The following is a 13,772-nucleotide window of genomic DNA, read 5'->3' as shown; positions in this document are numbered from 1 at the left end:
ATGGATTTCTGCCAAAATTAGACTGACTGATTTCAGATGGGCTGCAGTGAGAGGTTTTCACTCCCTCCTCCCCTCCTGGAAGCTGAGGAAGTTATCCAGGCTTACAGTGATTGGCTGTGGGAGGCTCACCTCACACTTGTCAAGGGCCTGGGGCGGGGGTATAAGGTTGGGGGGGGGCAACTGTTGCTATTTGGTCTTCTTTTTGTCTGCTCTTCGGTCTTCATTCTGGTATTTGTTTTGATCTTCAGTCTTTGTCTGTCAACTGGCTTTTGGGCCTGTGAGCGTTTGGATCCTGCACTGAATCCTGTTCTATGGGAAGACCCTTACTTTGGTAAAGTATAGGATAGGTAGTGCTTTGTTGTTTTTGCCCGCAGCATGGTTCCAAAAGGTTTCTCTATTGTTTTAAAGGGTTTCTCTGATTGCTTTGGGTTTTCTCTGATTTCATCTGATACTGGCACACCTTTTGTACCCCTTTCTCCTTTCCTGATTGTTAATAAACTTTACATCTATTTCGAAGTTTGTGTGTGCTTTATTCCGCTTAAGCCTCAGACTAAATTCAGAACCATCTGCTTTGGCCTTGCTACTGTTTAGAATTTTAGGCTTGCAACTTGAAATACAGGGAGTCAGTTTGACTTATTTCTGTGCCCCAAGAGAGTCCTGAAAGGTCTAAGTATCCCCTGGCACAGGCTGGGTTTGGATGTTAACAGGTGGTGGCAGTTGACTGGGAAATGTGTCTGCCCACTTCCCAAACTGCAGGGAGTTGGGAGTTTGGGGGCAACTTCTCGTAACTCCCTTTCTTCCCCTTCACAAAGCCCAGTATAACTTGGGACTGCAATACCTCAAAGACTGCTATACAAAGACTCCTATACAAGACTGCCCAAGTTTTAAGATCTTCTGAGGAGGCCCTACTCTCGGTCCCACTGCCATCGGAGACACATTTACTGGGGTCTTCTTGGCGGCTTCTCTCAGGCTTTGCAACTCTCTGCCAGGAGAGGCTAGGCTGATGAATTCTCTGCTGTCCCACCAGCAGGCAAATATGTTTTTATTCAAGCAAGTCTTTGGCATGTAAGCTGGTCTGTTGCTGAATGGAGTTCTATTTGGTTAGGCATTTTGCCTCACAGAAAGACATCAGTGACACTTGGACTTTGTGATTTATCTATTGACCCAATACAGTGATGACACCTACAGCTAAATCACATTTTTCCTGAATCCCATAAAGCAGATTTTAATTTTCCTCATGGACTGTATTCAAAAACAAACTTCCATTCACCATTTTGGTTCTACTGCAGATTGAAGCAAATATATAGAAATGCATGAATACCAGGATAGAACTGGACTCCCACAGTACAGTTTCTCTTTAGAGTCTCACTGGGAATGCAAGACAATGAAGCAAAAAGAAAATTCCAGAAACCCTTAAAAACAGTTAGAATTTGATGTATTTAATAAGGAGGAACAAAGGTTTTTCTACTATAATTCCACATGACATGCTAACTGCCCAATAATAGTTAGGGCAGTTAAAATTTAAAATAACCCCTTTCCCAGAATTTCTCCTCATATGAATGAATTATATATGCTTTACTAAAACAGCAGAATTCCAAGTATAGATATAATAAAAATAAAGCATAAATTGTTTACCAAAGGCAGTTCTCCCACCCCACACATTTCTACATTTGAAGCATCAGTCTATTGTTTCCAAAACACCGGAAGGAAAAAGGTTGTGACCACATCACAAGCCTATCCGAGTTCAGCCCTAGTCAAATGTGCTATGAACAAATTCCCTATTGTGCTTTGCCACGACAGATATTGCTAGCTTAGATTGTATACATTTTAAAGCTGTTTTAACTCCAGACTACAGTTTTCCTCAAGATAAACACTGCATTTTTAGCTTAATTAAGACTAAAGTATTCCAATGGTTAGTAAATCAAGATGTCACTGCTTTTTCTTAGTTAAACAGTTAGAGCATATGGTCCGATTTAAATTGCCAAAACAGATTAAATACAAAACGCAGCAAGAGAGCTGCAATTACCCTGTTCTCCTATGTGTTATCCATGGCTTCACTGAACTTCTCAAAGAAGTCATAGTAAACCAATTGTTTGTATCTGCAACAGAATTCTAATTAATAAATAAAAATTCAACTGTTGTGAAGTTTGAAATTTTAGTACATAAGAACAGAATTAACAAGCAGCAGACTGATCTGTTTTTTCCACCTCTTTGTTAAGAGCTACATTAGAAGTTGGCTCATGGAAATTTTGTTTATGCAAATTGATTTCACCTACTTTAAATATTAAAAATACATATTGTTACAAGTTACACGGGTCTATTTGAAGCCTCCCTTTATCTCTGGCATAGCTTAGGCACTAATAATGAATTATTATTAATAGGCAATCAATGCAACTGCTCTTGGCCAGTTGGGCCACTCTTACACCAGGGTGGGAGAATATTCAGAAAGGCTTCCCAAGAGCAGCTGAAATATGGCCAAGGCGCTGGCAAAGCCAATTTGGGGGATATCATGGTGCTGATTTTCTGCCTCACCAACATACCTGCTTCACTGTAAGTCTAAGAGAGAAACTGCAAGCTTGGTAGTGGAGAAGCCCTGCTATACAAGTGGATGTATGATACAGGGTTCGATGGCAAGCGATGTATGCTATAGGACAACTCTACACCGAAGTGTGCACACATACACATGCATCTTTCCTTGATACTGGTCTACTGTTCCCCCCACTAATTCTCTACAACTACTTGCCACCATACTTGCTACCATTCCTCTATATCACTGCTGTTTCTAATAAGAAAAATGGGACGCACAGCTAATGCAGTGCAATGCAGCACTGTCCTAAGCTTTTAAAAACCTGTTCCTCAAAGCCCAGAGAACGGGAGAAGGAAGTGATGAATACAAGGAACCCAGATAAGCTGGGCAGAAGACAAGTAAGCATTTCCTTTCAAGTTTCAAGCCTTGCCTAAACAAGGACTTTCAATTTTCAGTATTTTCCAGTTTCAAGAATAAGGAAGTGAGAAAGAATATATAATAGCCAGTTTTTAGCCTTATATATTATATATTTTAGAAAGAATATATAATAGCCAAAAATATTTATTTGAATATTTGTACACTGCCTTCCAAGTAACATTTTCTAAGGCAGCTTATACCAAGTACATCGATAAAACAATCAGGACAATATATAAAGACAAAAATACAGAACAGAATAGATACAAACAGCATCAAATCAATCAGTACAACATTAAAATATTTTTAAATTGTCTTCACCTGGCACTAAAAAGATTCAAATGTGGGAACCAGGTGAGCTTCCTCATTCCACAAAACTGATTGAGAACGTTATTGGTTGGATTAAAACAAATAAACAAACAAACAGTACACTTCCACTGCCTCATTGGTCACCACCCATCATATCTCAGCCAGCAGAGACATCTGGAGGAAAACCCCCAGACTGATGTGGAGGAATGCCATCCTATTTCCAAGTTGTAAAGGGCTTAAAGGTCAGCACCATCACTCCGAACTCTGCCCAGAAATGGATCGGGAGCCAATGCAGCTACTTAAGGGCTGATGAAATGTGTTCCTGACACGGGGTCATAAGTACGTAAGAACATAAGAGCCATGCTGGATCAGACCAAGGGTCCATCTAGTCCAGCATTCTGTTCCCACAGTAGCCAACCAGCTGCCCACGGGAAACCCACAAGCATGATGTGAGTGCAAGAGCATCCTGCTCATATTCTCCAGCAACTGGTGTACTAAGGCAAACTGCCTCTGATACTGGAGGTAGCATATAGCCATCAGGACTAGTAGCCATTGATAGCCTTGTCCTCCATGAATTTGTCTAAGCCCCTTTAAAAGCCATCCAAATTGGTAGCAGACTGGGTTGACATTTCATTAAGCTGTCCACCACAACCCCAAGATTTCTCTCTTGGTCAGCCACTGCTAACTCAGATCCCATCAGCTTATACTCAAAGTTGATATTTTTTTGCTCCAATGTGCATCACCTTATAATTGCTTACACTGAACCACATTTGCCATTTAGATGCCCATTCTTCCAATTTGGAGAGATCCTTTTGGAGCTCATCACAATCTCTTTATGTTTTAACCACCCTAAATAATGTGGTGCCAACAGCAAACGTGGTCACGTCACTGCTCTCTCCTAATTCCAGATCATTTATGAACAAGTTGAAAAGCATTGGTTCCAATATAGATCCCTGTGGGACCCCAGTATGCATTGAGCAGGGGGTTGGACTCGATGGTATTATAGGCCCCTTCCAACCATACTATTCTATGATTCTATGTACATCCCTCCACTGGGAGAATTTGCCATTTATTCCTACTCTCTGCTTTCTGTTCTTTAACCAGTTACTGACCTGTCTTCTTATACCATGACTGCTAAGTTTGCTCAGGAGTCTTTGGCGAGGGATTTTGTCAAAAGCCTTTTGAAAGTCCAAATAAACCATGTCTACCCAATTGCCACTGGCCACATGTTTACTGACACTCTCAAAGAACTCTAAAAGGCTAGTGAGACAAGACTTACCTTTGTGGAAACCATGCTAATTCTGTTTCAGCACAGATTGTCCTTGTATATGCTTACTCATTTTATCTCTAATAACGCTTTCAACCAATTTACCTGCCTGGAACAGGCATTAAGCTAACAAGCCTGTAATCTCCTGGATCCCTTTTTAAAAATTGCCATTACATTGGCCATTTTCCAGTCCTCTAGCACAGAGGCTGATCTTAGGGACATGTTGCATATTTTTGTTAGAAGATCAGCGATTTCATATTTGAGTTCTTTAAGAACTCTAGGATGGATACGACTGGGCCCGGTGACTTATTCACTTTCAATTTGTCAATAAGGTAGGTAACTTCATCTTTTGTCACCAATATTTGCCCAGTTCCTCAGACTCCCTTCCTGAAAACATCAGTTCAGGCACAGATATCTATCCTACATCTTCTGCAATTAGGACAGATGAAAAGAATTCATTCAGCTTCTCCACAGTCTCCTTATCCTCCTTTAGTACTCCTTTAGCTCCATTGTTGTCCAGCTCCTCCTTAGCTGGTTTCCTGCTTCTGATATATTTAAAGAATTCTTTATTGTTGCCCTTGATGTTGTTGGCGATATGCTCCTCAAAATGCTTTTCTGCATATCTTATTGTCTGCTTGCACTCCTTTGTGCAAGCTTGTGATCCCTTTTGTTTTCCTCATTTGGGCAAGACTTATATTTTCTGAAGCCTTCTTTTCTCTAATAGCTTCCTTGACCTGCTTGCTAACCATGCCAGAGACCTCTTGGACTTGGTGCTACCTTTCCTAATCTGTGGTACACATTCTAGCTGAGCTTTTGTTATTGTGGTTTTGAGTAACCTCCAAGTATTTTGGAGGAATTTAACCCCTTTCTACTTCCTTTTTACCAGTTCCCTCATTTTAGAGAAGCTTCTTCTTTTGAAGTCAAATTTGACTGTGTTGGACTTCCTGGGACCTCCTGTATTGGGCTTACTTGAGTCCCAATTGGCAGTCTAGCAGAACAGTCTAGCATGTTCTAAACTAACTGTCATTTCCAGGCAGTCTTCAAAGGCATCCCCACATATTATACATGATAGTAAGTAACCTGGAGGTTATCAGCACACAGATAACTGTGGCAAAGCTAAATGTGCTGAAAGGGCTCTTTTAAAACAGATTGAATCCAGGCTATATGTTCTCTATCTGTTGTATAGAAGCCTAAGCAATTATGCAACTAACTTCTCAGGCTTACAAAACAGAGATGGCATTTTGCCAGTCTCTCCAATATTATAAGGCATGCCATAATAAAAGTACTCTGTGAAAGCCTTTTGGCTTTCTTCATCAAAATTGTTTGGGAAACTGCACACACACCAAAATGCTTAATAAAGACTGGTTCTTTTGTTTGGCACCTTTTTAGTACATTTCAAAACTCTACTGGAGCCTAGATACTATTAGTGGCAACAAGGCACCATCCTGGAACCTACTTGATTCTATGCAATACTGGACTAGAATATGGTACACCTAGGAGCCACCATAGTTACTACTGACATGTTCCTTTTAAAACAAGTTGCATTTGTCTGAATCAGTTAAACACTTACTCTAAAATATTATGAAACAAAACCTCCATCAGTTTCCAAACAGATTGTATGAGAAATTGCACCATGGAGGTAAAATTCACCCTGGATTTATTGTAATCCCTTCCATGGGATTTATTCTAAGAGGTAATAAGTGGTTAAAGATAAATGTCGTTTAGTGGAGGAGGGGGGCACATGGTGAAGCATGTACAATCTGACATGCTTCACCATTTAAATTAAATTAGCTTTAAATTTACGTCAACAGACAACTCAAATAATGGAATTTATGTTCTGGACCCCACAGGAACACATTTTTTTGATGTGACTATCATCAACACTGACACCTCAGTTCTTACTTGAAATGCAGCTATTGCATTTATATGCAATGCCTGGGTATTAGCCCTTGTATTCTGGACTTGTATCACATACTAATATTGCAGGGGTAACCAACTTTTAGAAAACTCACTCTAAATCCTGATTTGCTGCAGTAAGTCTTAATAGTGTAAGGATACTGTAAATATACTGATGTTATTTAAGAAAATATCAAAATCTCCAGAGCTGTTCAACAGATGAATCACTATACCATGAAAGGTGGGGAAATACTTCAGTTTAGCAATATATAATGTAGTGCATTCTAGCTCTAGTTCAAACTTAATGTGTACCAATTACAAGTCTGCTGAGCAATGGTAAAGATGTCTACAGATGCAAGTACATAGCCAATTCATTCATTCTCAGTACAACATCAAGACTGTGATATTTCCTACACTTCCTTGCAAAGCCAAGTATAAGCTATAATGGGAGATGGCACATGAAAGAACTGATGCTCCATGAAAGATAAATTATATTTAGTTTAAACGATATGCTTCTAAAGAACATGCCTCTGGATCGTTTGGTAATGTAAATCATGGCACTCACAAGCCATTATATAAGCTGCCCTCTAGTTTCAATATAATTCATGACAATCTTCTTTGTGTTCTGCTGTGATTAGCGAGTGTATAACTGCACTAGGGCATGAATTAGACATGATAAAACTCTCCCTAGCGTCTCATTCAAGAACAGTTTGTCTCAGGCTTGTTATGGGAATCTGGAATTAATCTTTGTGGCAGCTCTCTTTGACAGCAGTAGTCAAATTACCCCTAATAACTCAGAGGCTATTAACCCCTTTCCCTTCTCCCTCAATTAACCTGAAATTCAAACCTTTAAGCACACACAGATTTAAAAAAAATGGAAGGGTGGAAGGTTAATGCGTTATTTCTACTGTTTATGTGTTAGATTATTAACAAATTAACATTACACATTTTATATAAATGCATTCAATGCACTGACTTAATGACAAAGCATGCATAAGCTCCCATCTAGCTTGACTTAAACATGAATTGCTTGCATACAAAGCAGTGAGCACATTTACATATCCCCAAGCTAATAAAGAGTTACACGTTGAAATGTCTCTATGGAAAGCAGGCAATTTATTGCCTATAATCAAGCTTTGCAGTCATTCCAATGTTTTGCAAACCTTATTGCCTGGAACCCAGGAATCTCTCAAGCTTTGATCCATGCTATGTCAACCATAGAAGATCATCTTAGAAGATCCGGGTGGAGCTAACGCCTTGGTTTACATTACAGAAAGTTAGCAAGGTCTGCCATTGAAAGTGAGTAGAGCCATGCTGTGGAGTGTCACCATGGCTTTTAGGGGAGAACATGGAAAGTATCCTAGATGCCTGTGGCGACTGCCCGTGCCTCTTATACACATGCACTTTCAAACTATATGGACAAGAAGCGAACTAAGCAGCATTTGTTCACTAAAAGTACTTCATTGTGGAATCTTGGGTAAGTCTCTATTTCTCATGTGAACTCACCCACCTCACATGGTACGGAAGAGGACTAAGTGAGACTACTGCTTTGTGAACTGCCATGAATACTTGAGAAGTAGGGAGAAACCTAAATAGAGTAAAAGCAAAGAAAGCCATTTGTGTTTTCTAGAGAATGCATGTAAGAGAGAACTTGGCTTCTACTCTTGCAAGTTACCTTTCACTTCTGTAACATGTAGCCAACAGTCTTTCACAATGCATTCAGTCATCAATAACTAAAACTTCCTTGATCCTGCTGCTTCCTAAAACAAGTGGAGAATATGACTCGTACGATAGGTGGAGCCTCACATTTCATGGTATACAATGCAGCAAGTGATAAACAACGAAGTTGCTTGAAACCAAAGTTTCTGAAAGGTATCACCAGTTTCAGAGTGTCAGTGGTAATATGCCTTACAATAGCCAGGTGTTTAAAAGAGTAATTCCGAAACTTTAAAACAAGGTTTAAAGACATCGAAAACGTTATTTATTTATTTATTTACAATATTTATATACTGCTCCTTTATCTAGAACAGATTTCGGAGCGGTGAACACAAGAAATAAGTCAGTAAAAGAATAAAACACCACATTAAAATTATACTTGTTTAAAAACACAATACCAATAAAACCCATAACTGGTCAATTAAAGAATGCCTCCTGGAACAGTGGTGTTTTCAGGAGGTGCCAGAAACAATACAGTGTTGGTGCCTGCCTGACCTCCAGGGGCAGGGAATTCTAAAGAAAGGGGGCTACCCCACTGAAGGCTCTTCTCCTAGTGGGCTCTAATTGGGCCATAGGTTCATGTGGAAGCACCAGGAACAAGCCCTCCAATGACCTCAGGGGCCGGGCAGGGAGAAGGCGCTCTCTCAGGTATCCTGGTCCCAAGTTGTTTAAGGCTTTGTACACTAGTCCTAATACCTTAAACCTGGCCTGGTAGCAAATAGGCAGCCAGTGCAGTTCCCTCAGCAAAGGAGTTGTACGCTGAAAAGGGACAGCTCCCAACAACAGCCGAGCTGCTGCATTCTGCACTAGCTCCAGCTTCCGGAGCAGCCTTAAGGGCAGCCCCACATAGAGTGCGCTGCAGTGATCCAGTCTCGAGGTTACTAATGCCTGTACCACTGTGGCCAAGCTATCCCTGTCCAGGAGAGGCTGTAGCTGGTGAACCAGCCGAAGTTGGTAAAAGGCACTCTGAACCGCCACAGCCACTTGGGCCTCCAGCAACAATGACGGATCTAGGAGTACCCCCAGACTACGAACCTGATCTTTCAGAGGGAGTGCAACCCTATCCAGAACAGGCAATGAACCTATCTCCCAGACTCAGGAACCACTCACCCACAGGGCTTCCGTCCTGCCCGGATTCAGTTTCAGTTTACTGGCCCTCATCTAGCCCATTACTGAGTTCAGGCACTGGTCCAGTACTTGCAAAGCCTCTCCTGATTCCGATGTCACACGGAAAAAGAGTTGTTTGTCATCAACATACTGAGGGCACTTGGCTCCAAATCCCCTAATGACCATTCCCAGCAGCTCCATATACATGTTAAATAACATTGCGGACCAGATGGTACCCTGCGGAACCCCACAGCTCAACTGCCAAGGGGCCGAGGAATGGTGACCCAATGTTACTCTCTGAAATCAGCCCTGCAGGTGGACCAGAACCACTGTAGCACAGTGTCTCCGATACGCATCCCACGTCAATCCAGGAGGATACCATGGTCAATGGTATCAAAAGCTGCTGAGAGATCGAGCAGAATTAACAGGGTTGCACTCCCCCGTCCCTCTCTCGATAAAGGTCATCCATCAGGGCGACCAAGGCTGATTCAGTCCCGTAACCAGGACGAAATCCAGATTGAAATGTCTGAATGTTTAAGACATAGGAGGAGGTGCAATTGCTCCCATATGTGTGTGTGTAGCAATTGGCTAGAGTTCTCTCTTTTTCCAGGCCGGGCACTCAGTTTGTGGCATCTTGACAAGGAATCCTTGCAACTGCTCTGGCCAGTTGCAGTAGCTTTGGTGGGATTGTGCACAGTTGCTTGGTCCATGTGGTGCCAGAGTCAGGTATGCCTGGGGTTCAGCTGCCTGGCTGGTATGTGGCGGGATAGGGGTGAGGAGAGAAGCTTCAGTGCAGTGGCTTGTGGGTCACACTCTTCAATACTCATGTCAAAGTAAATATGCATAGGATTGGCCCCAAATAGCATTAAGCAAAACAAATTTTAACCGAGGATTTCAGAGGAAGTGTTTTGTTGGTAAATGAGGCAATGAGTACTACTTAACACCAACTCCACAGTATTCATAGAACTCATCCTAAAAAATGGAAGTTTAGTTTGACCTTATGATTGCTTTAAAAAGTATACTTCCATATGCCTAAAGAAGGAAATAATCTAAACTTGAGACCAGTTTGCCTGAGAAATCCACAAATCCTGTGTGAATGACCATCTATTTTTTTGCTTATTCAAGCTTGCTGGGTTACAAAGAGTCAAAAATATATTTATTTCATCCTAGATTGTGTTATGTTTTATTTACATTTTGCCTAGTATGATACAAAATGTACCATACATCACTTGGTCTCCCTGTAACCTGAAGAAGGAAAACAATTGCAAGCTCCCTGACTAAAGCTCTAGAATGTTTCTGTAGTTGCCTGTGTGCAGGCTAACATATACACAAAATAAATAATGCGGACTAAAAACGCACATTCAACCCAATCACTGTGGTCTTAACATATATTCATAATATTCTGATGGTGGGGGGGTGGGGGGAGAGAAAGCTTCCCTAGATGAAGTCGAACAGTATTACTTCATATCACCGCACCATCTTCCTAGAATAGCATAGCTCCTAAGGATTTGCTTCTGTTTACTGGGAAATTCAAGCTGGCCCTTCTTACACATTTTGGATTAAACACACCACAAGTACCAATAGCTGGTCAGGCACAATGTCATTTTTTTTTAACTTGTGTCAGTGTCGCCATGTTAAAAGTGGGCATCCATGCCAGATCAATTGTACATGGGTGATTTTCAAGGTGAAATACCACTGAAGAGCATGGGTTAGCTTACTTTCAGGAAAACTGTCCCAGCATTAAAAGTAATGAACTCTTGGGAACTAGTGACATGTAGATGCAGAACAAAATGCAATAGACACCTTTTAAAAATGCAGTTGCAATGCCACCAACTATTCCAATCTGTCCTGGCTTGGCTTGAGGCCCAAAGGAAGCAAGCTGCAACATGAACACACCCCGATTGTTCTGGGTCACGTCAGGTAAAGCAGAGTTACATCAGGTAAAGCGGAAGCAAAGCAGGGCTAGGTCACGACAGGCAAGGCAGGGCCTATCAGAACCCTGGATAGTGCCTTTCAGGTGGTGATTTCTGCTGGAGTATTTGCCCAAAAAGAGAGCTGTTGTCCCAGCAAAGGACAGCAGTCAACTGAGACCTTTAAAAAGCTGGCAAAGTCTGATCTTTCAATGGCTCCACTTCTGCTGGAGGCAGTTCTTGAAGGACCAGTGGCTGTTTGTGTAGTCTCATCCTCCTACATGGCTAATGGATAGAAGCTGCAAGGGAACCTTTCTCAGAGTCACATGTTGAAAAGAAGGCTACATCCTCAGGTTGGGAAGATATAGAAAAGGCATAGAAGAGGGTGCTGAGGGCTTCCCCTGAATCCTGGGGCAACGTGTGATCTAGTCTGAATCCAAGTCCACATTGGGAAGATGCTGAATCAGAACACATAACACAATCCCATCTTTAGATCAGTGATAATTAGACGCTGACTTGCTTTGTAAACCTTGTGCATGATTGTCTGTGCAAACCTCACATTTCTGTTAGTCCATTTGTATCTACAAGTTATTTACAGTATGTGCTTTTCATCCTGTACCTGCTTTAAGGAGTATGGACATGTCTTCTATTTATGGTTATAACTCTGTAAATATCCTTATAATCTGGACACCCCATACATCAAATTACAGGAAATGTGCCAGCTAACAAATATGAAACAGGCCTGAAATACCTGTATGGTATGGTTAAAATGGTCCACCATTCCAAAGCCACATTTTGGTCATAATTTCCAGTGCTTTCTTCCACTTGAACCGTTATAGGACTTCATTCATTAAAGATGAACCTCTACTGCTATTATATATTTGCTAGCCAAGGTTCCTACCTTCATTTTGGTCCACAGTATGTCCAGATTAGTTCATTACTTTCAGAGCTGTGAGAGTTTTCCCCAAAATAGCCTAAACGGTGTTGTGCAGTAGTATGTGACCTTAAAAATGACCTTGAAGATCATTTTTGAGGGTGGCATTTACCTACATATCTTTGCCACCCTACGTAGAAGTGATTTGGCATTGATGCCTGCTTTTCACACACCGATAACAATGACTCATTTTCTAAAGCATTTCTGGATGTGCAGTGTTGGCTGGCCTACTACAACCAACCACTAAAGAAAACTACCAGTTTGAGAAACCTATATCACAGGTCTTTCTCATCACAGGTCCCTGGCTCTGCCAATAAGGATCAATACTTTAGTGAGTGGTTGGTTGTGATCTAAAGTCAGCTAAAATAGGATGAAGTCAAGAAAATACTGTGTGCCAGCTACATTGTGTGTGGGACTGGCAAGAGATTTGCAATCCTTCAGTGTTATAGTGGCAGACTCACAAGAGAATGTGGCTAAACAACATCCTGTTGGGCTTTTGCTCTGCTGTGGTTTTCCATTTCTGCTTAGGTAGGGAAGCCAAGTTTACTGAAAAAGGTTAACTAAATTCCACAGTCAGGGAACTGTGAAAAAGCCAGAGCTCAGGGGATTTAGGCTGCCAAAGCTTGACTTTGCGGATGTGGAGTTGCAGGCTACTACTACATAAGCTTTCAATGCTACTGAGAAGTTGCTGAATCCCCCAAAACCTAACCACAGGAACTGGCTCTCAAGCACTGCATAATAAAAAATACCTTCTGCTTATGACCACAGCCTATCAGAGGTATTTAGCGTAATGATTAATCACAGATGAATTGGCCTTTTGTTTCTTTCCTGACATTTTGGAATCCTTTCTACTGTTCCCCCCATCTGATATCAAGCCATGCCATGAAAATGAAATGGCCTGATTAACTGAAATAATTACATTTCCTATGGCCTTTATGCAAATCTGGATGAAGTTCCCATTAAAACACCTTGCTCATGTTTTAGAGAACAATCTCTAAAACCTACAAAGATGCAACATTTTCAGAAACTATTAGTTCTACTATACACTTCAGAGTATAACTTTCTTAAAATCTGCAAACTCAACAGAAAAGTTTTTGAGAAGGCAGACAGCTGGCCAAAGTAAAGCAACATTGTGGGCTTACATTGAAACTAATTTGCATGAACATGTACATGCCAAAAGTGCCTGGGAAATGCTGCAGGCCAAGGAAGCTTAGCTTAAAAAACATAATGAGTATCTTTTGACAACTTAAATGAAGTATAAGGTTAATGAAGGAGAAAACAAAAAGGTGGCAAGAACTGTTCACAAACAAGAATATATTCTCAACCAAAAGAATATAAAGTAGAAGCTGTCTGAAGGTACCTTTTACAGTTAAGGGACACAACAATATTGTGAGAAAAGGCATGGGAACATAGTTTGGGGTTTAGATAATTGTATAGTTTTGGAAGGGGGGCAGGTTGACAGAATACTAGAAAGAGCTCACCCAAACCACTGGAAAATAAAACCCAAACTAACCAACTGCTAACTCTGCAAGAACCAGCACACCAAGTCCCCAAGACACATTCCATGCTGTGATCCGAAGTTCTATGTGCTCTGAACCCACATGGTTCCAGAGTGTACTTAAATACTGCAATTACATGAGCAGGGTCTTTCCCATCTGATTGCCACCACACCAGGAGAGCTCAAATTACAGT

At 41.2% G+C, this 13,772-nt stretch overlaps 1 protein-coding gene across 19 annotated transcripts in view; it reads right to left on the bottom strand.

Moving 5' to 3' along the window:
- The window catches only part of ATE1 (arginyltransferase 1), a 102,928-nt gene that overhangs the window by 30,734 nt on the left and 58,422 nt on the right, over nucleotides 1-13,772 (bottom strand). The gene's annotated exons all lie outside the window — the stretch shown is intronic.

Source organism: Heloderma suspectum, chromosome 3, assembly GCF_057233095.1.
Source record: "Heloderma suspectum isolate Gila_16-S chromosome 3, 16-S_ref, whole genome shotgun sequence".
NCBI lineage: Eukaryota > Metazoa > Chordata > Lepidosauria > Squamata > Helodermatidae > Heloderma > Heloderma suspectum.
Note: the sequence above shows the minus strand (reverse complement) of the source record. Positions and strands in the feature narration are given on the sequence as shown.